The sequence below is a fragment of the Lactuca sativa genome, chromosome 3 (assembly GCF_002870075.4).
Source record: "Lactuca sativa cultivar Salinas chromosome 3, Lsat_Salinas_v11, whole genome shotgun sequence".
Taxonomy (NCBI): Eukaryota; Viridiplantae; Streptophyta; class Magnoliopsida; order Asterales; family Asteraceae; genus Lactuca; species Lactuca sativa.
In genome coordinates, this window is record NC_056625.2 from 64,837,192 (window position 1) to 64,861,138 (window position 23,947).

The window sequence follows — 23,947 nt, forward strand, 5'->3', positions numbered from 1 at the left end:
GTGCAAACCCTTGAAATTTAGGGTTTCATCAGACAGTGGGGACTCGCCGAGTCGCCAACTTAAACGTGCTCCAAATCCCATCTCTACTCGGCAATGTAACATCCCCCTCTGGCACGTATCACAATATTGTCCGCTTGATACCTCAAGGAAATCACTGAGATAACACCAAGATGTCTGGCCTCCTTCTTCTCTTCTTGATCTACTTCCTTTTTATCTCAAAATCTTCAAGAAAACACACCAAAACACTTCAATCTCACAAGGAACAAGGTTTGGACGGTATAGGGAGCTCTGAGGGTGAAGGGGGCGAGCATGGGGGCGCATAAGATGACTTAAATAGGGTGCAAACCCTTGAAATTTAGGGTTTCATCAGACAGTGGGGACTCGCCGAGTCGCCAACTTAAACATGCTCCAAATCCCATCTCTACTCGGCGATGTAACATCCCCCTCTGGCACGTATCACAATATTGTCCGCTTTGGGCCACTCGGCACGAGGACTTCCCAGGGGGTCACCCATCCTGGTACTACTCCCGCCCGAGCACGCTTAACCGCAGAGTTCTTATGGGATCTGCTGCCCTCACGGCTTTAAAACGCGTTGTGTTAGGGAAGGTATCCACACCCCTTATAAGGAATGCTTAGTTCTCCTTCCCAGTCAATGTGGGATCAGATCTAACCCACTTTCACCCCCCATTATAGGGTTCGACGTCCTCGTCGAACACATCGACCCGTGCCCTGGCTCTGATACCATTTGTAACATCCCCCTCTGGCACGTATCACAATATTGTCCGCTTTGGGCCACTCGGCACCCACTTTCACCCCCCATTATAGGGTTCGACGTCCTCGTCGAACACATCGACCCGTGCCCTGGCTCTGATACCATTTGTAACATCCCCCTCTGGCACGTATCACAATATTGTCCGCTTTGGGCCACTCGGCACGAGGACTTCCCAGGGGGTCACCCATCCTGGTACTACTCCCGCCCGAGCACGCTTAACTGCAGAGTTCTTATGGGATCTGCTGCCCTCACGGCTTTAAAACGCGTTGTGTTAGGGAAGGTATCCACACCCCTTATAAGGAATGCTTAGTTCTGCTTCCCAGTCAATGTGGGATCAGATCTAACCCACTTTAAAATAAAAGCTCCTCAGCTCCCAGCGACCGATGCGTTGTGCAAAGTGCACCTAAATCGCACACTCACAGCGTCAGCTAGTGCTAGACGCACGCATGGTCTTGGCCCAATCCTTTGATCCCTTCGGGGACATCCGATAAAATTGGAACGATACAGAGAAGATTAGCATGGCCCCTACGCAAGGATGACACGCACAAATCGAGAAATGGTCCAAATTTTTTAAAAGTGGGTTAGATCTGATCCCACATTGACTGGGAAGGAGAACTAATCATTCCTTATAAGGGGTGTGGATACCTTCCCTAACACAACGCGTTTTAAAGCCGTGAGGGCAGCAGATCCCATAAGAACTCTGCGGTTAAGCATGCTCGGGCGGGAGTAGTACCAGGATGGGTGACCCCCTGGGAAGTCCTCGTGCCGAGTGGCCCAAAGCGGACAATATTTTGATACGTGCCAGAGGAGAGTGTTACAGGCGAGTCGGGCCTACAACTCGCCGAGTCCAAGGCTAAAAATGCAAAACACTTAGATAAATTTTACATACCAGGAACCAGGTGCTACAATTATTTTTTATAATTGAGAAGAAAAAGAAGCACTCGAATGATCAAATTCTTCTTCCGAAGATTCCATAATCTTTTGAAGATTCTTAATTCTCTTCTACAATCTTACTAAGACTTTCTTTTTCGTACTAATGAACACTCTCAGATTCCAAATGTGCAAGAATTGCATCTTCAAGTTCTTTTGTCACCCATTCTTCTATCTCTTTCTCAAGCTTCTCACCATTTTCTTTACTAAATCTCAAAACAGTATCAAGCTTTTTTCGAGATCATTGATTCTTTTTTTTCTTAATTTCTCTTTTCGAGATCATTGATTTTTTTTCTTAACAGCACACTAGCCATCGCAAAGCAGTCGCTGCCACCGCCGTGAGCCACCAGGTGGGTGGCTAAGCCTTTTGAACAAATTAGAATCGTGTATATGGGTTGTAGATGGTGTTAGTTTGGCTAGAAAATCGAGTATAGCCACCACCACCAACGTGAGGTGGTGGCTACCACCATGTGCCACCATGTGTGTGTGTATTTATCTTAGTTAGTGTGTGTGTTTATTTTTGGATTTTGTTTTGTAAACTGTAATCATGTCGGAATAATGAAAAGGAAAACCCTAACCATCACCATGAGGTAGTGGCTTTCGCCACCAGCCACCGTGTTGGGTGGTGGTGTGCTTGTTGTGTTTGATTCGTTGGGATGTTTGGAAAAAGGGAATAAAACCCTAATGGGCCTAATAAACCCTAGTGGGCCTAATAAACCCAATGAAACCCTACTGGGCCCAATGAATCCCCAATTGACCTAAAAGCCCAAACATGTGACTATTGGGTCATATGAACCCTAATTGATCAAAAGACCTAGCTATTGGGCCTATTGGGCTAAGATGGGGTTGGGAACCCCAATTAGGGTTTAGAAAACCCTAATATTGGATTTATGGGCCTTGGAATTATTGGGACCCACTTTTGGGTCATTGGAATGGAGTTGTGAATTACACCCAATCACACCATATGACTTATCTAGTAGAGTGATGGACTTAATGGATTAAGCCCTTAATGGGTTAAGTGAGAAACACTTAACCCTAATTGTCATTTTATGTGAAACCCTAATTTCACTTGGGCTTTGTGTTGGGCCTTTCTATTGGGCTTTGGTGATTGGGCTATTAATGGGTCATCCATAATCAAGCATATGGACTAGAATAATTTAATGGGCTTTAGGGTATGTCCCATGTAAGGGGTTTGGGCCCAATTTTCATAGATTGGGCCTTAATGATTATATGATATTGGGACATTAGAATGTCAAATGTTGGACTGGAATAAATGGTTGGGCCTTAGAGTGAGACCATGTAAAGGTTTGGGCCCAATTTGGAAAATTAGGCCATATGTTGGGCTTTGACTCATAATTGACTGTTGGGCCTTTGGATTAGGCCTTGGGTTTAGATCAAGCTAAGATTAGGGTAAAGCAGTCCTTTTACCCCAAGCATGGACTTATGATTTTTGTGTTGGAACCCAATTATTAACTGGGTGATGTTTTGATATTGACAGTTTGGGAATCTGTCATCCAGCAGCTGGGATTGTGTCTACGGGACTTCAGCAGTGTGAGGTGGGTTACCTTCCAATAGAAGTGGGTCTAAGGCACCAAAGGCTGCCCACTAGTAGTTGATTATATATGAGATGATTGTCTTTGTGATAATTGTCTGGTATGCCACTATCTGTTATGTGTTATGTGCTAGTATGCTATGTTTTATGTGATAGTGGTACGAAGGGTAGGATATACCCCGGTATCGGTTGTAAGGACCGACAGGGTAGGTCAGGTACCCCAGATATTCCTGATAGCATGTTTATGATATGTTGTTATGTGATAGTGGTAGTAGGAATGGAATATGTAACGCCCGCAAATCCGGGCTAGTCAATTTTAGAGGCAATAGGGGTCGAAAACGACTTTTCGACAAAAGATTATTTAGAATAAATAATCTTAACCAAGTTGTATAGTATGTTACAGGGTTTTCGTACATATAAAGAACGCCGAAAACCGAGTTATAACGAAGAAGTTATGACCCGTTGAAGTTTCGCGACGGAACCGGCACGATACCGGGAAGCGTAAATAGTGAATTTACGATAGAGCGAGATTTAGCCTTAGCAATCTAAACGAAAGTCGTAGAATATGTTAAACTAAGAAAATCGATAAAAAGAACGCCCAAATCTGACTTCATATGAGGAAGTTATGATTTTTCTAAGATTTAGCAAAACAGTGCACAGCCCGAAATCTGAATTTTAGATCGGTCGATTTTTAGCCGACGGGATCTAAATGAAAGTTATAGTACTCGTAAATACCAACGCGTGGATATAAAGAACGTCGATAATAGAGCTCGTATGCGAAAGTTATGGACGAAGCTTAGTCCCTACTTTTCGAGCGCGGCGAATTCGATACAGTTTTGTAAATACGAGATAGAATGAGAATTAGCCAACGAGGTCTAAATGAGAGTTGAAGATCTCATTAATAGGAACTCAACGGTAAAAAGACAGACAAAAATGGAGCTCGTATGCGAAAGTTATGGACGAAGCTTAGTCCCTACTTTTCGAGCGCGACGAATTCGATACAGTTTTGTAAATACGAGATAGAATGAGAATTAGCCAACGAGGTCTAAATGAGAGTTGAAGATCTCATTAATAGGAACTCAACGGTAAAAAGACAGACAAAAATGGAGCTCGTATGTGAAAGTTATGGACGAAGCTTAGTCCCTACTTTTCGAGCGCGGCGAATTTGATACAGTTTTGTAAATCCGAGATAGAATGAGAATTAGCCAACGAGGTCTAAATGAAAGTTGAAGATCTCATTAATAGGAACTCAACAGTAAAAAGACAGACAAAAATGGAGCTCGTATGCAAAAGTTACGGACGAAGCTTGGAGACTACTTTACTATACACTTCCTATAAATACAAGGGTGAACTCCTCATATTTTCTTCACACCATAAGCCTTTCTTTCTCTCTCTAACTTCTCTCTAGCCTCCCTAAACCCCTCCCAAGTCTACGGAACCTCCCTAGCACGAGAAGAAAGCCCCGGAGCGCCCGACGGCTCCGAGAAGAAAAGCTTTCGGCTCGGAAACGCTGCTCCAGCGAAGCCTGGTTTTTAATAAAAACCCGCTGTAAGTGAGCTACGCCTGTAGTATATTTAATATAGATTTTATTTAATTATAGTAACATTGTTAGGACCTTAAAATAATTATTTAGGCTATTATTATGAGTTATATTGAGTGTTATTTAACGCTTATATAATAGTAATAATAGCTAGACTATTAAATTAGTCTCGTCAAGCGTTAGACTAAACTCTAGTGGTAATGATACTAGGTTTCGTCAAGGGATAATTGTTTTAAGAGTAACGAAGTGCTGTCCGAGTGCCGACTCACCACCTTTCAGGTGAGTGCATAGTCCCTTTCATCTTACACATAGATATGAAGTATTTTATATAAACTACGTGCTATGTGTGCACATTATCTGAATACTTGCTGTCTATGCTGGTTGAACGTTTTATACATGTTTTAAAGGACTTAAATTGTATACGTATCTTATATATACGAAAATGTTGGGTATGAGATGGGTAGATGAATGATGAGAGATAGAAGATGACGTGAGTATACATTGGCAGCTATAGACTTAGTGCCTATGGGACAAACACTGGTAGCTATGGACTTAGTACCTTTTAGACGTTGGTAGCTATGGATTTAGTACCTGTTGGGAATTGGTAGCTATGGACTTAGTACCTATTAGTTAGACGCTGATAGCTAAGGATTTAGTACCTGTAGGAATTGGTAGCTATGGACTTAGTACCTGTTGAACATTGGTAGCTATGGACTTAGTACCTATTAGATAAAGACTGGTAGCTATGGATTTAGTACCCGATGAATAGACTATAGCAGCTATGGAATTAGTGCTTTATGAACGAACATTGGCAGCTATGGATTTAGTGCCAGTCCCATAACCCTGGAAGTAAGGGACTTCGGAATAAACGAATGCAGGATAGATGACTCTTAGGTTAAATCCTTAAAGAGTAAAGAAGATAATGGGGATGGGTAATTGGGTTGATTGTTTGATTGAACATAATAATTATATTATTGTGGGTTGAAAACCCTATGTACTCACCAGGTTTCCCAACCTGACCCACTCAGTTTATGTATATCACAGGTGACGAAGTGAAGTGACATTACACTGAGAGATTTAAAAGAGATGTAGATCAGTAGTGTAAATCATTGTAAGTTCTGTTTATGCTTATGTTTCGGTATTAACGATGACATCCCAAACATTTTAAAATGAAATAAATACGTTTCTTCAAAAATGTTTTAATAACGTATTTACCATGTTTTTCTGGGAACAAATTCCGCAACCTTTTTATAAAATGAAGTACTCTGATTTTTATAAAGCATAAACAAAATCGGTCTTTTCTGGCCATGATTTTGGGGATGTCACAGTTGGTATCAGAGCATTAGTTTAAGCGAACTAGGAATATGGATTTATTTCTAGACTTAAACTTAGAATGCTAAGCGATGATTGTGAGGTGTGAGCACTAGCTTATTTTAGGAATGATGCCTAAATTGCTTTTATGTGCTAAATGATTTGTTATGCTATAGTTTGATCGGATCTATGGTCTGTTGCCGACCGGATCTGGAAACCTTATGTGTTTAGGATTCTAAACGTACGACTACGATATTAGAACTAGCATGTAAACGTTTCGGAGTGATAAGGATGATTTAAACGTCAATCCTAAGTAAAGGTCTAGATTCACCTCATTAGGTGTATAGATCAAGATGGTAAGAACCCGTAGTGGAAACGTAAATGCAAATGGGAACAGAAACCAACCCCCAGTGATTGAGCAAATACCGGTGATGGAAGCCACTGCTGAGCCAGTCACAATGGCCGGAGTGCAAGCGATGATCCAAGCGATGTTGGATCGTCAAATGGAGGAAACCAGGCGTTTGCTCCAGCAAAATCGAGAGGAAGCGACCATTCAGATCGAACGGCCCGAGTTGAACGAGGGGCAGACTGAGGAGGGAAACTACAGTGGGACTGTTGGTCAAGCCAACCCACCAATGGTTAAGCAAAACCACCAGGATGGAGGAAATGATGGACGTGGATGCAAATACAAGGATTTCATGGCGTCCAAACCACCGAGTCTATCTGGAAGCCCGACGCCGGTGGAAGTCATAAACTGGATCTCCGAGATGGAGACGATGTTTGAGAGTTGTGAGTGTAGCAACAGGCAAAAGACCGCTCTCGCGGTTCCTCTGTTGAAATCTGGAGTACTAAGCTGGTGGAAGCTACTAGCTGATTCGATGCCCAAAGGAGAAGCGAACAAGATGTCATGGGAGGATTTTCTGCTGCAGCTAGAAATGCAGTACTGCTCTGAACAGGATCTTCTGGAAATCAACAACGAGTTTCAGAATCTAAAGAAGGGAAAGATGAGTGTCATCGAGTATGCTGCAAGTTTTACGGAGAAAATGAAGCTTGTTCCTTATCTAGTTCCAACTGAACTCTCCAAGGTCAATAAGTTTGCCCATGGATTACCAGCAGACTTTGGTCCAATGGTCAAACAAGCAACCACTTTGAAAGCCGCCATCTGGGCAGCCAAGAATGTTGAGACCCAAATAAGGGAAAAGGGTCTGGAGAAAGTTGAAGTTGGTGAGAAGAGGAAGTCGGAAGGATCCTCAAGACCTGATAATAAGGGAAAGTTCTCGAAGTCTAACCTGGACGACCGAAGGAATGAAGCCAAGTGGTGTGAGAAGTGCAAGAAGAAACACTTCGGAAGATGCGATGGTGAAGTGACGTGCTATAAGTGTGGTAGGACCGGTCACTATTCCAAAGATTGTACATTCGAAAACAAGAAGTGCTACGAATGTGGAAATGATGGGCATATTTCAAAGAACTGTCCAAAGAAAAACGAAGTTGCAAGACCAAATGCACCGCCGAAACCAAGGGCATTTCACATGATCCTCGACGAAGCAGAAAACCGTGCGAGGAATCAAGGATGAGGACTTCATATCCGAAGATCAAGTTATGCAGTAGCCATAGTATTGTATGATGTAGCCTATTAGAGGCATAGCCTAGGGTGAACTTGAACACCTATGTAATCATTTCAAGAAATAATATAAAACCTTTGTTTCGTTATCTGATGTGTTAAGTTGATTCGCTGCATGGTGACTTGGGAAACTGCGAGACAATACTTGGGACGAGTATGAGTAGGTGTGAATGGTAGTAGAGGCCTATACTACCGGAAGCACAGGACTCACACTTGGATCAGGGAAAGTCACAAGGTTACCAAGAAGCTAGTAATTGATTTCGTTTTATTCAAGTGTGTTGTTACCATCGTTTCGGTAATGACTAAGAAGATTGTTGATATTCCGACCCTAGTGGTCATATCGAATCGAGTCCGACTACGATGAGTATGTTGTGTGGTTCAGAGGACCAAGTTTGATGTAGCGTCCGACTTAAACCAAACGGTTGAAATCAAAGCGATCAATAGAAGTATCGCACTCGTTGTTAAAGAAGTTGGTGGCTAGAAATGCCTAATGTTAAAGTGTGATTATATCACATTAGAACATGAAGGAAGGCATAGTTTGTTTTAGAATTTAACTCTAAGAGACCTAAGTCTAAGTGTTGCAACATACGATGATAGGTCATTAGAATATGACACATCGATCTATAGTAGTAATAAAAGAACTTATCTCAAGTCCGTATCCAGTAAGGATCGAGATTTTGACTTGAAGATCATAATTTGGAGTCTAGCCTGAGGAAGAGAGCAGGTGCACGATCGAGTACTACATACAGTCAATAAGTCTGAGAGATAGACTTGAAGGAATGTAGAAGTTATAATTATTACCTAGGATGAAGAGACGACATATGGAGTCATTATACGACCATGTTTCGTTGATGATTCCGGGACGTAATCATCCTAAGGGGGAGATAATTGTAACGCCCGCAAATCCGGGCTAGTCAATTTAGAGGCAATAGGGGTCGAAAACGACTTTTCGACAAAAGATTATTTAGAATAAATAATCTTAACCAAGTTGTATAGTATGTTACAAGGTTTTCGTACATATAAAGAACGCCGAAAACCGAGTTATAACGAAGAAGTTATGACCCGTTGAAGTTTCGCGACGGAACCGGCACGATACCGGGAAGCGTAAATAGTGAATTTACGATAGAGCGAGATTTAGCCTTAGCAATCTAAACGAAAGTCGTAGAATATGTTAAACTAAGAAAATCGATAAAAAGAACGCCCAAATCTGACTTCGTATGAGGAAGTTATGATTTTTCTAAGATTTAGCATAGCAGTGCACAGCCCGAAATCTGAATTTTAGATCGGTCGATTTTTAGCCGACGGGATCTAAATGAAAGTTATAGTACTCGTAAATACCAACGCGTGGATATAAAGAACGTCGATAATAGAGCTCGTATGCGAAAGTTATGGACGAAGCTTAGTCCCTACTTTTCGAGCGCGACGAATTCGATACAGTTTTGTAAATACGAGATAGAATGAGAATTAGCCAACGAGGTCTAAATGAGAGTTGAAGATCTCATTAATAGGAACTCAACGGTAAAAAGACAGACAAAAATGGAGCTCGTATGCGAAAGTTATGGACGAAGCTTAGTCCCTACTTTTCGAGCGCGACGAATTCGATACAGTTTTGTAAATACGAGATAGAATGAGAATTAGCCAACGAGGTCTAAATGAGAGTTGAAGATCTCATTAATAGGAACTCAACGGTAAAAAGACAGACAAAAATGGAGCTCGTATGTGAAAGTTATGGACGAAGCTTAGTCCCTACTTTTCGAGCGCGGCGAATTTGATACAGTTTTGTAAATCCGAGATAGAATGAGAATTAGCCAACGAGGTCTAAATGAAAGTTGAAGATCTCATTAATAGGAACTCAACAGTAAAAAGACAGACAAAAATGGAGCTCGTATGCAAAAGTTACGGACGAAGCTTGGAGACTACTTTACTATACACTTCCTATAAATACAAGGGTGAACTCCTCATATTTTCTTCACACCATAAGCCTTTCTTTCTCTCTCTAACTTCTCTCTAGCCTCCCTAAACCCCTCCCAAGTCTACGGAACCTCCCTAGCACGAGAAGAAAGCCCCGGAGCGCCCGACGGCTCCGAGAAGAAAAGCTTTCGGCTCGGAAACGCTGCTCCAGCGAAGCCTGGTTTTTAATAAAAACCCGCTGTAAGTGAGCTACGCCTGTAGTATATTTAATATAGATTTTATTTAATTATAGTAACATTGTTAGGACCTTAAAATAATTATTTAGGCTATTATTATGAGTTATATTGAGTGTTATTTAACGCTTATATAATAGTAATAATAGCTAGACTATTAAATTAGTCTCGTCAAGCGTTAGACTAAACTCTAGTGGTAATGATACTAGGTTTCGTCAAGGGATAATTGTTTTAAGAGTAACGAAGTGCTGTCCGAGTGCCGACTCACCACCTTTCAGGTGAGTGCATAGTCCCTTTCATCTTACACATAGATATGAAGTATTTTATATAAACTACGTGCTATGTGTGCACATTATCTGAATACTTGCTGTCTATGCTGGTTGAACGTTTTATACATGTTTTAAAGGACTTAAATTGTATACGTATCTTATATATACGAAAATGTTGGGTATGAGATGGGTAGATGAATGATGAGAGATAGAAGATGACGTGAGTATACATTGGCAGCTATAGACTTAGTGCCTATGGGACAAACACTGGTAGCTATGGACTTAGTACCTTTTAGACGTTGGTAGCTATGGATTTAGTACCTGTTGGGAATTGGTAGCTATGGACTTAGTACCTATTAGTTAGACGCTGATAGCTAAGGATTTAGTACCTGTAGGAATTGGTAGCTATGGACTTAGTACCTGTTGAACATTGGTAGCTATGGACTTAGTACCTATTAGATAAAGACTGGTAGCTATGGATTTAGTACCCGATGAATAGACTATAGCAGCTATGGAATTAGTGCTTTATGAACGAACATTGGCAGCTATGGATTTAGTGCCAGTCCCATAACCCTGGAAGTAAGGGACTTCGGAATAAACGAATGCAGGATAGATGACTCTTAGGTTAAATCCTTAAAGAGTAAAGAAGATAATGGGGATGGGTAATTGGGTTGATTGTTTGATTGAACATAATAATTATATTATTGTGGGTTGAAAACCCTATGTACTCACCAGGTTTCCCAACCTGACCCACTCAGTTTATGTATATCACAGGTGACGAAGTGAAGTGACATTACACTGAGAGATTTAAAAGAGATGTAGATCAGTAGTGTAAATCATTGTAAGTTCTGTTTATGCTTATGTTTCGGTATTAACGATGACATCCCAAACATTTTAAAATGAAATAAATACGTTTCTTCAAAAATGTTTTAATAACGTATTTACCATGTTTTTCTGGGAACAAATTCCGCAACCTTTTTATAAAATGAAGTACTCTGATTTTTATAAAGCATAAACAAAATCGGTCTTTTCTGGCCATGATTTTGGGGATGTCACAGTTGGTATCAGAGCATTAGTTTAAGCGAACTAGGAATATGGATTTATTTCTAGACTTAAACTTAGAATGCTAAGCGATGATTGTGAGGTGTGAGCACTAGCTTATTTTAGGAATGATGCCTAAATTGCTTTTATGTGCTAAATGATTTGTTATGCTATAGTTTGATCGGATCTATGGTCTGTTGCCGACCGGATCTGGAAACCTTATGTGTTTAGGATTCTAAACGTACGACTACGATATTAGAACTAGCATGTAAACGTTTCGGAGTGATAAGGATGATTTAAACGTCAATCCTAAGTAAAGGTCTAGATTCACCTCATTAGGTGTATAGATCAAGATGGTAAGAACCCGTAGTGGAAACGTAAATGCAAATGGGAACAGAAACCAACCCCCAGTGATTGAGCAAATACCGGTGATGGAAGCCACTGCTGAGCCAGTCACAATGGCCGGAGTGCAAGCGATGATCCAAGCGATGTTGGATCGTCAAATGGAGGAAACCAGGCGTTTGCTCCAGCAAAATCGAGAGGAAGCGACCATTCAGATCGAACGGCCCGAGTTGAACGAGGGGCAGACTGAGGAGGGAAACTACAGTGGGACTGTTGGTCAAGCCAACCCACCAATGGTTAAGCAAAACCACCAGGATGGAGGAAATGATGGACGTGGATGCAAATACAAGGATTTCATGGCGTCCAAACCACCGAGTCTATCTGGAAGCCCGACGCCGGTGGAAGTCATAAACTGGATCTCCGAGATGGAGACGATGTTTGAGAGTTGTGAGTGTAGCAACAGGCAAAAGACCGCTCTCGCGGTTCCTCTGTTGAAATCTGGAGTACTAAGCTGGTGGAAGCTACTAGCTGATTCGATGCCCAAAGGAGAAGCGAACAAGATGTCATGGGAGGATTTTCTGCTGCAGCTAGAAATGCAGTACTGCTCTGAACAGGATCTTCTGGAAATCAACAACGAGTTTCAGAATCTAAAGAAGGGAAAGATGAGTGTCATCGAGTATGCTGCAAGTTTTACGGAGAAAATGAAGCTTGTTCCTTATCTAGTTCCAACTGAACTCTCCAAGGTCAATAAGTTTGCCCATGGATTACCAGCAGACTTTGGTCCAATGGTCAAACAAGCAACCACTTTGAAAGCCGCCATCTGGGCAGCCAAGAATGTTGAGACCCAAATAAGGGAAAAGGGTCTGGAGAAAGTTGAAGTTGGTGAGAAGAGGAAGTCGGAAGGATCCTCAAGACCTGATAATAAGGGAAAGTTCTCGAAGTCTAACCTGGACGACCGAAGGAATGAAGCCAAGTGGTGTGAGAAGTGCAAGAAGAAACACTTCGGAAGATGCGATGGTGAAGTGACGTGCTATAAGTGTGGTAGGACCGGTCACTATTCCAAAGATTGTACATTCGAAAACAAGAAGTGCTACGAATGTGGAAATGATGGGCATATTTCAAAGAACTGTCCAAAGAAAAACGAAGTTGCAAGACCAAATGCACCGCCGAAACCAAGGGCATTTCACATGATCCTCGACGAAGCAGAAAACCGTGCGAGGAATCAAGGATGAGGACTTCATATCCGAAGATCAAGTTATGCAGTAGCCATAGTATTGTATGATGTAGCCTATTAGAGGCATAGCCTAGGGTGAACTTGAACACCTATGTAATCATTTCAAGAAATAATATAAAACCTTTGTTTCGTTATCTGATGTGTTAAGTTGATTCGCTGCATGGTGACTTGGGAAACTGCGAGACAATACTTGGGACGAGTATGAGTAGGTGTGAATGGTAGTAGAGGCCTATACTACCGGAAGCACAGGACTCACACTTGGATCAGGGAAAGTCACAAGGTTACCAAGAAGCTAGTAATTGATTTCGTTTTATTCAAGTGTGTTGTTACCATCGTTTCGGTAATGACTAAGAAGATTGTTGATATTCCGACCCTAGTGGTCATATCGAATCGAGTCCGACTACGATGAGTATGTTGTGTGGTTCAGAGGACCAAGTTTGATGTAGCGTCCGACTTAAACCAAACGGTTGAAATCAAAGCGATCAATAGAAGTATCGCACTCGTTGTTAAAGAAGTTGGTGGCTAGAAATGCCTAATGTTAAAGTGTGATTATATCACATTAGAACATGAAGGAAGGCATAGTTTGTTTTAGAATTTAACTCTAAGAGACCTAAGTCTAAGTGTTGCAACATACGATGATAGGTCATTAGAATATGACACATCGATCTATAGTAGTAATAAAAGAACTTATCTCAAGTCCGTATCCAGTAAGGATCGAGATTTTGACTTGAAGATCATAATTTGGAGTCTAGCCTGAGGAAGAGAGCAGGTGCACGATCGAGTACTACATACAGTCAATAAGTCTGAGAGATAGACTTGAAGGAATGTAGAAGTTATAATTATTACCTAGGATGAAGAGACGACATATGGAGTCATTATACGACCATGTTTCGTTGATGATTCCGGGACGTAATCATCCTAAGGGGGAGATAATTGTAACGCCCGCAAATCCGGGCTAGTCAATTTAGAGGCAATAGGGGTCGAAAACGACTTTTCGACAAAAGATTATTTAGAATAAATAATCTTAACCAAGTTGTATAGTATGTTACAAGGTTTTCGTACATATAAAGAACGCCGAAAACCGAGTTATAACGAAGAAGTTATGACCCGTTGAAGTTTCGCGACGGAACCGGCACGATACCGGGAAGCGTAAATAGTGAATTTACGATAGAGCGAGATTTAGCCTTAGCAATCTAAACGAAAGTCGTAGAATATGTTAAACTAAGAAAATCGATAAAAAGAACGCCCAAATCTGACTTCGTATGAGGAAGTTATGATTTTTCTAAGATTTAGCAAAACAGTGCACAGCCCGAAATCTGAATTTTAGATCGGTCGATTTTTAGCCGACGGGATCTAAATGAAAGTTATAGTACTCGTAAATACCAACGCGTGGATATAAAGAACGTCGATAATAGAGCTCGTATGCGAAAGTTATGGACGAAGCTTAGTCCCTACTTTTCGAGCGCGGCGAATTCGATACAGTTTTGTAAATACGAGATAGAATGAGAATTAGCCAACGAGGTCTAAATGAGAGTTGAAGATCTCATTAATAGGAACTCAACGGTAAAAAGACAGACAAAAATGGAGCTCGTATGCGAAAGTTATGGACGAAGCTTAGTCCCTACTTTTCGAGCGCGACGAATTCGATACAGTTTTGTAAATACGAGATAGAATGAGAATTAGCCAACGAGGTCTAAATGAGAGTTGAAGATCTCATTAATAGGAACTCAACGGTAAAAAGACAGACAAAAATGGAGCTCGTATGTGAAAGTTATGGACGAAGCTTAGTCCCTACTTTTCGAGCGCGGCGAATTTGATACAGTTTTGTAAATCCGAGATAGAATGAGAATTAGCCAACGAGGTCTAAATGAAAGTTGAAGATCTCATTAATAGGAACTCAACAGTAAAAAGACAGACAAAAATGGAGCTCGTATGCAAAAGTTACGGACGAAGCTTGGAGACTACTTTACTATACACTTCCTATAAATACAAGGGTGAACTCCTCATATTTTCTTCACACCATAAGCCTTTCTTTCTCTCTCTAACTTCTCTCTAGCCTCCCTAAACCCCTCCCAAGTCTACGGAACCTCCCTAGCACGAGAAGAAAGCCCCGGAGCGCCCGACGGCTCCGAGAAGAAAAGCTTTCGGCTCGGAAACGCTGCTCCAGCGAAGCCTGGTTTTTAATAAAAACCCGCTGTAAGTGAGCTACGCCTATAGTATATTTAATATAGATTTTATTTAATTATAGTAACATTGTTAGGACCTTAAAATAATTATTTAGGCTATTATTATGAGTTATATTGAGTGTTATTTAACGCTTATATAATAGTAATAATAGCTAGACTATTAAATTAGTCTCGTCAAGCGTTAGACTAAACTCTAGTGGTAATGATACTAGGTTTCGTCAAGGGATAATTGTTTTAAGAGTAACGAAGTGCTGTCCGAGTGCCGACTCACCACCTTTCAGGTGAGTGCATAGTCCCTTTCATCTTACACATAGATATGAAGTATTTTATATAAACTACGTGCTATGTGTGCACATTATCTGAATACTTGCTGTCTATGCTGGTTGAACGTTTTATACATGTTTTAAAGGACTTAAACTGTATACGTATCTTATATATACGAAAATGTTGGGTATGAGATGGGTAGATGAATGATGAGAGATAGAAGATGACGTGAGTATACATTGGCAGCTATAGACTTAGTGCCTATGGGACAAACACTGGTAGCTATGGACTTAGTACCTTTTAGACGTTGGTAGCTATGGATTTAGTACCTGTTGGGAATTGGTAGCTATGGACTTAGTACCTATTAGTTAGACGCTGGTAGCTAAGGATTTAGTACCTGTAGGAATTGGTAGCTATGGACTTAGTACCTGTTGAACATTGGTAGCTATGGACTTAGTACCTATTAGATAAAGACTGGTAGCTATGGATTTAGTACTCGATGAATAGACTATAGCAGCTATGGAATTAGTGCTTTATGAACGAACATTGGCAGCTATGGATTTAGTGCCAGTCCCATAACCCTGGAAGCTTCGGAATAAACGAATGCAGGATAGATGACTCTTAGGTTAAATCCTTAAAGAGTAAAGAAGATAATGGGGATGGGTAATTGGGTTGATTGTTTGATTGAACATAATAATTATATTATTGTGGGTTGAAAACCCTATGTACTCACCAGGTTTCCCAACCTGACCCACTCAGTTTATGTATATCACAGGTGACGAAGTGAAGTGACATTACACTGAGAGATTTAAAAGAGATGTAGATCAGTAGTGTAAATCATTGTAAGTTCTGTTTATGCTTATGTTTCGGTATTAACGATGACATCCCAAACATTTTAAAATGAAATAAATACGTTTCTTCAAAAATGTTTTAATAACGTATTTACCATGTTTTTCTGGGAACAAATTCCGCAACCTTTTTATAAAATGAAGTACTCTGATTTTTATAAAGCATAAACAAAATCGGTCTTTTCTGGCCGTGATTTTGGGGATGTCACAGAATAGTCCTCGTGCTACGATCGTAAGGACCAAAGGGTACGTCAGGCACCCCAGATATGCCTAACAGTATAGGGGTGAAATAGTCCCTGTAGCTAGTTAAGATAAACCAAAGGGTAGGTCGGCACCCCATAATGGCCTGACATGTTAGGTCGAGTACCCCAGAAATGCTTGACATAGGTAGGTCGGGCACCCCAAAATTGTCTGGCAGGTTAGGTCGAGCACCCTAGAATTGCCTGGCAGGGTAGGTCGGGCACCCTAGAATTGACTGGTAGTATGTGTTTGGTAGAGTATGTGGTATGATGGGGGAACTTACTAAGCTTCGTGCTTACAGTTTTCAGTTTTGGTTTTAGGTACTTCGTTTTCAAAGGAAATGAGTCGGCTTGATCGCAGCGCATCACACTATATTTTCGCACATGAGGTCTTGGGGATTACACTCTGATATTGTTTTATGATAACATGTTTTGATTATTTCTACTTTGGTGTTTGACATGATATGTTATTATGGATGTTTTATTACTTACGGTTTTATAATGACTTATTTAAAAATGAAATTTTTGGTCTTGAATTTTGAGATGTTACAACTTATATGCTAAGTGTACCATGTGGTACGCCTCCTGTACTGCCTAAGGACCAAAATGCAACTTTTATAATAACAAGGGCAATAAAAAAATATACCAGGATTCAAGTGTTACACCACCTTCTGCAATATCAAGCATTTCGAAAACAAAATCGACATGCCCGGAGAAAGACAAAGGAAGGTGATTGTCGGTGGGTTTCGGTTGTAGGGAGGAAGAACAAGGGGAAGGGGAGTGTGTGTTTTTAATTGTCTGTTCTTGAGAGAGAGTGAGAGAGAGAGAGAGGCAGAAAGTGGGGTTTTATTTATTTATTTATTTTAAATAGATTTAAATAAAGAAAATCAAAATATATATTTAAAATGGTATACAAGTCTTTTTATGTGGGTGAAATACTTTTTGTCAAAAGTTTTGAAACCATAAGGACGATCTATAAGGTTTTTTGAATTTATGGACTATATCCACATTTCTAGAAAGCACATGGACTATTTATGAAGTTTTTCATAAAAATTTATAGAACATACTATTTAAATAAAATACATCATTAAAATAAAATCATAATATTTAAATTGAAAATAAAACATTACAATATCACAAGAAAAAAGATACAGTAAACTAAAAACATAAAACGATCCTAAAATTTAAATTTTGCCCTTAAGTTTGTCTTGAATCTTCATTTTCAACGCTCGTACCAATTCTTCATCTTCGGGCGACATGCCTTTGGTTCTAATCCTAAGAATTACCAAGTCATTCATCATTTATTTTCGTCTGCGTCACTCCTTTCTTGTCTACGAAGTATTTCCAAATGTTCACGCCGCAAATCAATTTTTTTTCTTTTTGTTGCGGTTATATGTGTTGCTAGAACTTCATTTCAATTTCCACCATATATTTTACTTTTCTGTCAACTTCCTTTGCATGTTTGTCGTGCGTTTCGCTTTGTCGCGTCCTACGGTCGTCGTGGGGTGGGGGTGGGGGTGGGGGGGGGGGGGGGGGGGGAGGGGGATTTCTCTTTGATGTCATCCAGAAGCTCATCGGTTTCGGCATGGAGGTCGATGTGAGTCTGTGCGTCAGAGACGTCAACCAAGCTCGAGTTTTGATACCTCTTAGATTACACCTCCGTCGATGTTGGACATTGAGTCCATTTTGGATCTTCTCAGCATCTCTCATGGTCTCTCAAACTTGAACGTATGACATATCTCGACTTGATATAGCACTTTTGCGGCTTTGAACAAATCAAATTCGTTGCAACTGTTTTTTTTCAAATATAGATTGTTGTAGACCGAGTTGAATTTGGTGCGCCTCTTATTCAATTCTCGCAATTTACTACTTATCGACATTGCGTTATGGATTTTTTTCAAGAAAGCGTGAAATTTGACGAGCGCAGTTTCCCAAAAAGCTTGTTCCTTCATACCATTTCCTTGAGTGTTATTTTTCGATGTCCCACACCATTCTACTGCTAAAGCATACCCCTCCTCCGACGTCCATCATTGTGGAATGTCTTCATTTCTCGTGGTAACCGTTTTCCCTTTTCCTCTCCTACTACTTCTACCGTAACGAATGCTACCATGAAGATTTGGTATCGAAGATGAAGTACCAAAAAGTTTTTATTGTAAATTTGAGTGTTGTCCAAAAATATTTTGTTGGAAGTAGGTTGGGAAGGAAATTGCATCGGATGTGAGGTAGGATTGAAATAAGTTTGTTGGTATGGTATTTACAGCGAATTTTGAAAGTTTAATATATAATTCTTGTATCCAATAAATTTGATAGGAGAGGTTGTGTTCGATTTTGACAAGTTGCAAAATTTCAAAATATCATTTCCTTTTTTAAACTTGTCTCAACGAATTTCAAAAAAAAAAAAAAAATTGATGTCCCTAATGAATCCATGTTTGCCCAACTGAGTGGCCCAAGTGTATAACAAGCTTGGTCATACCCATTTGAATCAGTTGGTCACATTACCAAATGATATTACGTCTCAATCACTTTTTGTGGTGTGTTTAAATAAAACTAAACGAACTAACACATATTTATATTAATTTTAGATGGGCAAAATGGTCATTATGGGGTCCAAATGGCTAGTCAAACAGTAATATCACTGGGTTTTTTTCTGACGACATTTTCAGATTTTTATTTGGATAAAAATAAGGTAAAAAAGAATCCGATGTCTAAGATTTATGGTATCCGACTTGCATCCGTCACATAGGATATATCTGATTCAGATATCTACAAAATAAATATCTGATTCGGCTATCTTTTTGGATACAAAAATTAACTGACCTGTTTTGTGCACCTCTAACCCCAACCCACTGTTATCGGTTAACCGGGTTTCGGGCTTGCCTACACAAAAATAGAAATTGGATCTTCCATCAATTTTGAGCTTCCGAACTTTCATTTGTTACATTTTTCATTTGTGGAACAGTTCAAATCTACTTCTACTTATCTTAATAAAAGACTATTTTTTCTCCACATTCATTTTCAGCCAAAATTGATTTTACCAATATACCACGCATTTAATATGTATAAGTCATCCCTTAATTAAATACTAGCAATTTTTAAAAAATTGGGAAGTATATACGGTTATATGTAATTAACAGCTTTTAATATGCTTTTTAATGGTAATAGTATACCAAATCTCAAAATAACAGGGAACTATATTCAAAACGTTTTCATCATCCTTTTTTTACTCTGTGAAGCATTTAACGAATCTTGCACACACAAAAACAAGAAGCACGAAATAACATAAACAAGGTTAGTTTTTATGGTTCGTCTTTATTATTACATGTTTATGTTTATTTCGTAAATGGTTATACATGTTTCTTTAGTTTCATAGTTCCTGCAAAATTTCTATACCCCTGCTTCTATTCACAATATTAATTTCATTTACTTTCCTTTGGCTGCCTTTCTCATCTTTCTCGGTTGTCGCTTTCTTGATCTTCATCATTACAACAAGTATCTTTCGATTATTTTTTTTATAATACATGATCTCTTCACAACAGGTATCTTTGGATAAGATTATAAGATTACATTACGTAATTTAGTTTCTTAGTGGGTTGAAGTTGATTGTTGGTGGATTTGTCAAGGACGTGGTGTTAGATAAACTGATTACATAAATTGAAATTGCTTTTGAATGATAATCCGATTATATTTTAGATGAATTAAATGATGTATATTATCTAACCCTTTGTGTACATGGTTGTTTTTGAAGGATTATCGGCTGATGTCAAATTAGTTACAGTGATTCCATACAACATGCTTACAACAAATAATCCATCCACATCCTCACATATCGATTTCCCAAAATGATTTAATTCCAAATTAAAAAATCAATGGATGGATTTTCTGGGAGTAGAAATCCTACAAAAGCAGATTGTTTTCTCTCTTAAAGACTCCTTAACCAATCAAAAGCGCCAAGCATCTCAAGTCAATCCACATCCTCCTTCTCCAAAAACTTTGTTAGCATTGCCTACAAAAGATAAGGTTGCCTGGTGTTTTGGTGTTTTGCATGTTACTTTAATTTTTTTCTAAAAAAATGATTTGGCATACCTGGTGGTATTACAGTTCAAGTTCATTCCTATTTAATTTTGGATTTTGACATACAACATTTATCGGACATCAAACTTATACATTGTATGAAATATCCATTTCTTTGTAGTATATAATCCTAATTTTATCTTTTTATTATCTTATTGTACTTTTTAATTACCTTTTTTTATTAAGGCAATGTAGTATCTGATTGTGCTTTCAATCTGCCATTTTAAAAATTAGCCCAAAAGCCACCATATTTTCAAATAAATATATATTAATTTTAAACATCAATGCAAAAGTTTAAAAAAAAAAAAAGAAAAAAAAACTTTAATCTTATTAATTTAATAAAAATTAAATTTTAAAAATATTTTACTCGTGGTTCGTACACGTTGTAACCGTAACCCAGTTCACAATAATTTCAAATCAAATCGCTTAAAAAATGGGAGATTATTCTCTATTATGGCTTTTTTCATACAGATATGGTTTATGGCTTTATGCTTCAGACCATATTGGTCCGAACAAATAACCTAAACAGGTCAAGATTTTAAACACTGGCTGGGCTTTTTTTGGGCTTTACCTATCGACTCAAATCAATAGTGTCAGCCTCGGGGCCGATTACTTGACCTATCAGCATACGACTCTCAACATATATCTAGCAAAGAGAACAACCATTAATTTGAGGGTTAAATAAAATTATAAAATGTTGATGCAAGGGCAGGGAATTTTTTTTTTTAGATTAGTTACATTAACAAGGAGATATTTTGATAATCGCCAAAACATAATTCTGACATGTTTTGTGTTCCACCAATTTCATGATATTTAATAAGTTATATTCAGCAAAATTTCAAGCATTCAAAGAAATAACATTAAAGATTAAGAAATTAAAACCCACCACCGTTCACATGCTTGGATTATAACTTTACTGTTAGGATTGGTTGCATATGCGGATAGCCAGTGATTAGAGGCAACAGAATGGTGAGAGGGTAATTTGGAACAAGAGAAAAGTTGGGAAATTTTGTCAAATAACCAAAAAAGAAGGTGGGGTTGAAAAATTTGACCAAGAAAAACGGATTTTTTTGTTATTTGACAATTTTTTCCTGAAAAGTTTCATGTATGCTAACAGCTAACTAATGGTGTGTTTTTAGGGAATGTAAAAAGGGATTAATTGTTATAAATATGGCTCAGTTTCTAGTGATGCATATTTATTAGCAATATTAATTTATGTTAATAAATTGAGTGCATTAAGTAACTGCAAGGCAGTTATATATTAAGTGTTAAAGATACTAGTGATAGTAATCTAAATGGGTGTGCAGAAAATTGAGTATGTGTGTGTGTTTTGAGTGAACTTTTGTAACCTCCACAGTTTGATAATAAATGGTGTCCCTGTTGCTTTGTGGATATAGGCTTATCAAAAGCTAAACCACGTAAATCATCGTCTTTTTTTACTGTTTTTTACTTGCTGTGATTTTGATATTGTTGTGTTCCTCTGTTTTGGGTTAATTTTAGAGTGTTAGAAACTTGATCATTTAACATTATTAATAATAATAATAATAATAATAATAATAATAAACCATGTGAACATCTAGGCATCTACATACCACTTTATGTCCATGTCACCCTTTTTCTTCCATATCATGATAAGTCGATAACATGCAAACCTAATAAAATGTCATTTTTCAAAGGTCAAAACTTATGGAGTGGTTTTTTTTTATAATAAAATTTAACATAATAAAGTGCCCAATTTCATATAAATTAAATGGTTTTCTGAATTTAACACTTTTGATGATGAGTAAGTCCTGTTAATGTAGATAAAAATATGATTTGGGTTATTGATCGGGAAAAGTTTTCAATAGTTGAGAAGCAATATGTATCACTATTAAGGTGGCTTAATTTTAATCACTATTAAGGTGGCTTAACTTGGGATTTGAATATTCCTTGTGACATGCCATTCAAATACTTTTTTTTTTTTTTCTGAAGTGTTGTGTAGACATGATCTATATAACTTTGCCTAAAATGTCAGGTAATGTTTAGAAGGGGAAAATGACTTATTAGGGTAATTAATTATTATTTTTTTATTCAAGTGGTCACTTTCTTTTTTTTTTGTATTTCATTTACCATTGAACTTGTTGTAGGTGTTCACAGAAACCATTGAAACCGGCTATTGAAGGTTTCCGATAAATTCTTATCTACAGCGACTCTCCAGTCGTCTTCTCCAGCGAGCCTCCGGCAAAAATGAGATTTTCGACGGATCCTTGGGTCTCGGCTTGATGACTTATAGCAGCAGCAAGCAACAGGAGGTGGTAATGGTGGTTTACCGACGGCAAAAGGGAGGTGGCAGGTGGGTTCCGGTGATAGCAGGAGGAGGTGGCAAGTGGCTTGCTGTCTGCGTCCCTTCTACCTTTTTTTGGCATCAAATCAACAGGAGGGAGAGAGGGGAAGGTGGAGAAAGCTAAGCAGCAACACCGGCGGTGGATGCCGCTTGGAAGGCAGTCGAGAAAGGTCCGTCGAAAAAACTCATTTTTGCCGGAGGCTCGTCGGAGAAGACGACCGGAGAGTCGTCGGAGATAAGAATTTGCCAGAAACCTTCAATAGCCGGTTTCAATGGTTTCTGTGAACACATACAACAAGTTCAATGGTAAATGAGATACAAAAAAAAAATGACCAATTGAGTACAAGAACAATAGTTAATTACCCTAATAAGTCATTTCCCCTGTTTAGAAGTAATGTTTAGACCTTCCGAGTCAAAAAAAAATAAGTTAGGGACCAAACGCGCAAATTGCCCTAAACTGTAGGGACCATTCGTGTAATTTATTCTAACTTTAAATTTTTGATATATCTCTTAATTAATAATTTAATTAATAATTTAGTTAAAATGATTTATATAAAATAATTGATTAATAATTATGAATTTTTACTATGAAAATTTAATTAATTTTGTAACTGTTTTTCTCACAGTTTATAAACTAGTTGTTTATATAGATCAACTTGACTTTGATATTGCATCCACCTATAACATCCAATTATATATATATATATATATATATATATATATATATATATATATATATATATATATATATATATATATAATCCGTGGGATGTTTGAACAATAACTTTTTAACATTCACATTTTGACCCATAGTTTTTTTTCCTTCACAAGTTTAGGACTTTTGGTTTCTGCCACCACTTTTTAGGGGGTTTCACAGTTTTCATCCTTCAAACTTTTACATTTGCAATCTCCATCCATAAAAGTATGTTCAATTGTCAATTTAGTCTCTGCCTTTTCCAATATTGTTATATTTCTATACTTTTTCCAACATTGTTCTATTTCGATATTATTTTTACATAATTTTTTGTGGTTATTACACATTTGGTCATCCCTTGATTAATGGGTAGTCGACCCTATTGTAAAGTTTTGGATTTTGTCGGTGTTACATGTTTTTTTAAACTATCACTTCAAGTCATTTTTTTTAAAAACTCTAAATTATATCCAACCCATATGAAGCATAAGCTCTTTCCTAATTAGGTATAATTGCCCGTTCAATGCATTTCAATGGTGTAAAAAGGATATGAAATTTTTTAATGACAT

At 38.5% G+C, this 23,947-nt stretch overlaps 1 long non-coding RNA gene and 1 other non-coding gene across 2 annotated transcripts; both read left to right on the forward strand.

Annotated features, from left to right (window-relative positions):
- The first annotated feature begins 1,240 nt into the window (after positions 1-1,240).
- Positions 1,241-1,343, forward strand: LOC111884322 (U6 spliceosomal RNA). The gene has a single exon (XR_002847697.1). It is a non-coding gene; the product is annotated as a U6 spliceosomal RNA (small nuclear RNA).
- A 13,240-nt stretch (positions 1,344-14,583) lies between these two features.
- LOC128133023 (uncharacterized) lies at positions 14,584-17,016 on the forward strand. The gene is made up of 4 exons (XR_008231219.1): positions 14,584-14,952; positions 15,155-15,223; positions 15,982-16,048; positions 16,615-17,016. It is a non-coding gene; the product is annotated as an uncharacterized LOC128133023 (long non-coding RNA).
- Positions 17,017-23,947: the final 6,931 nt, after the last annotated feature.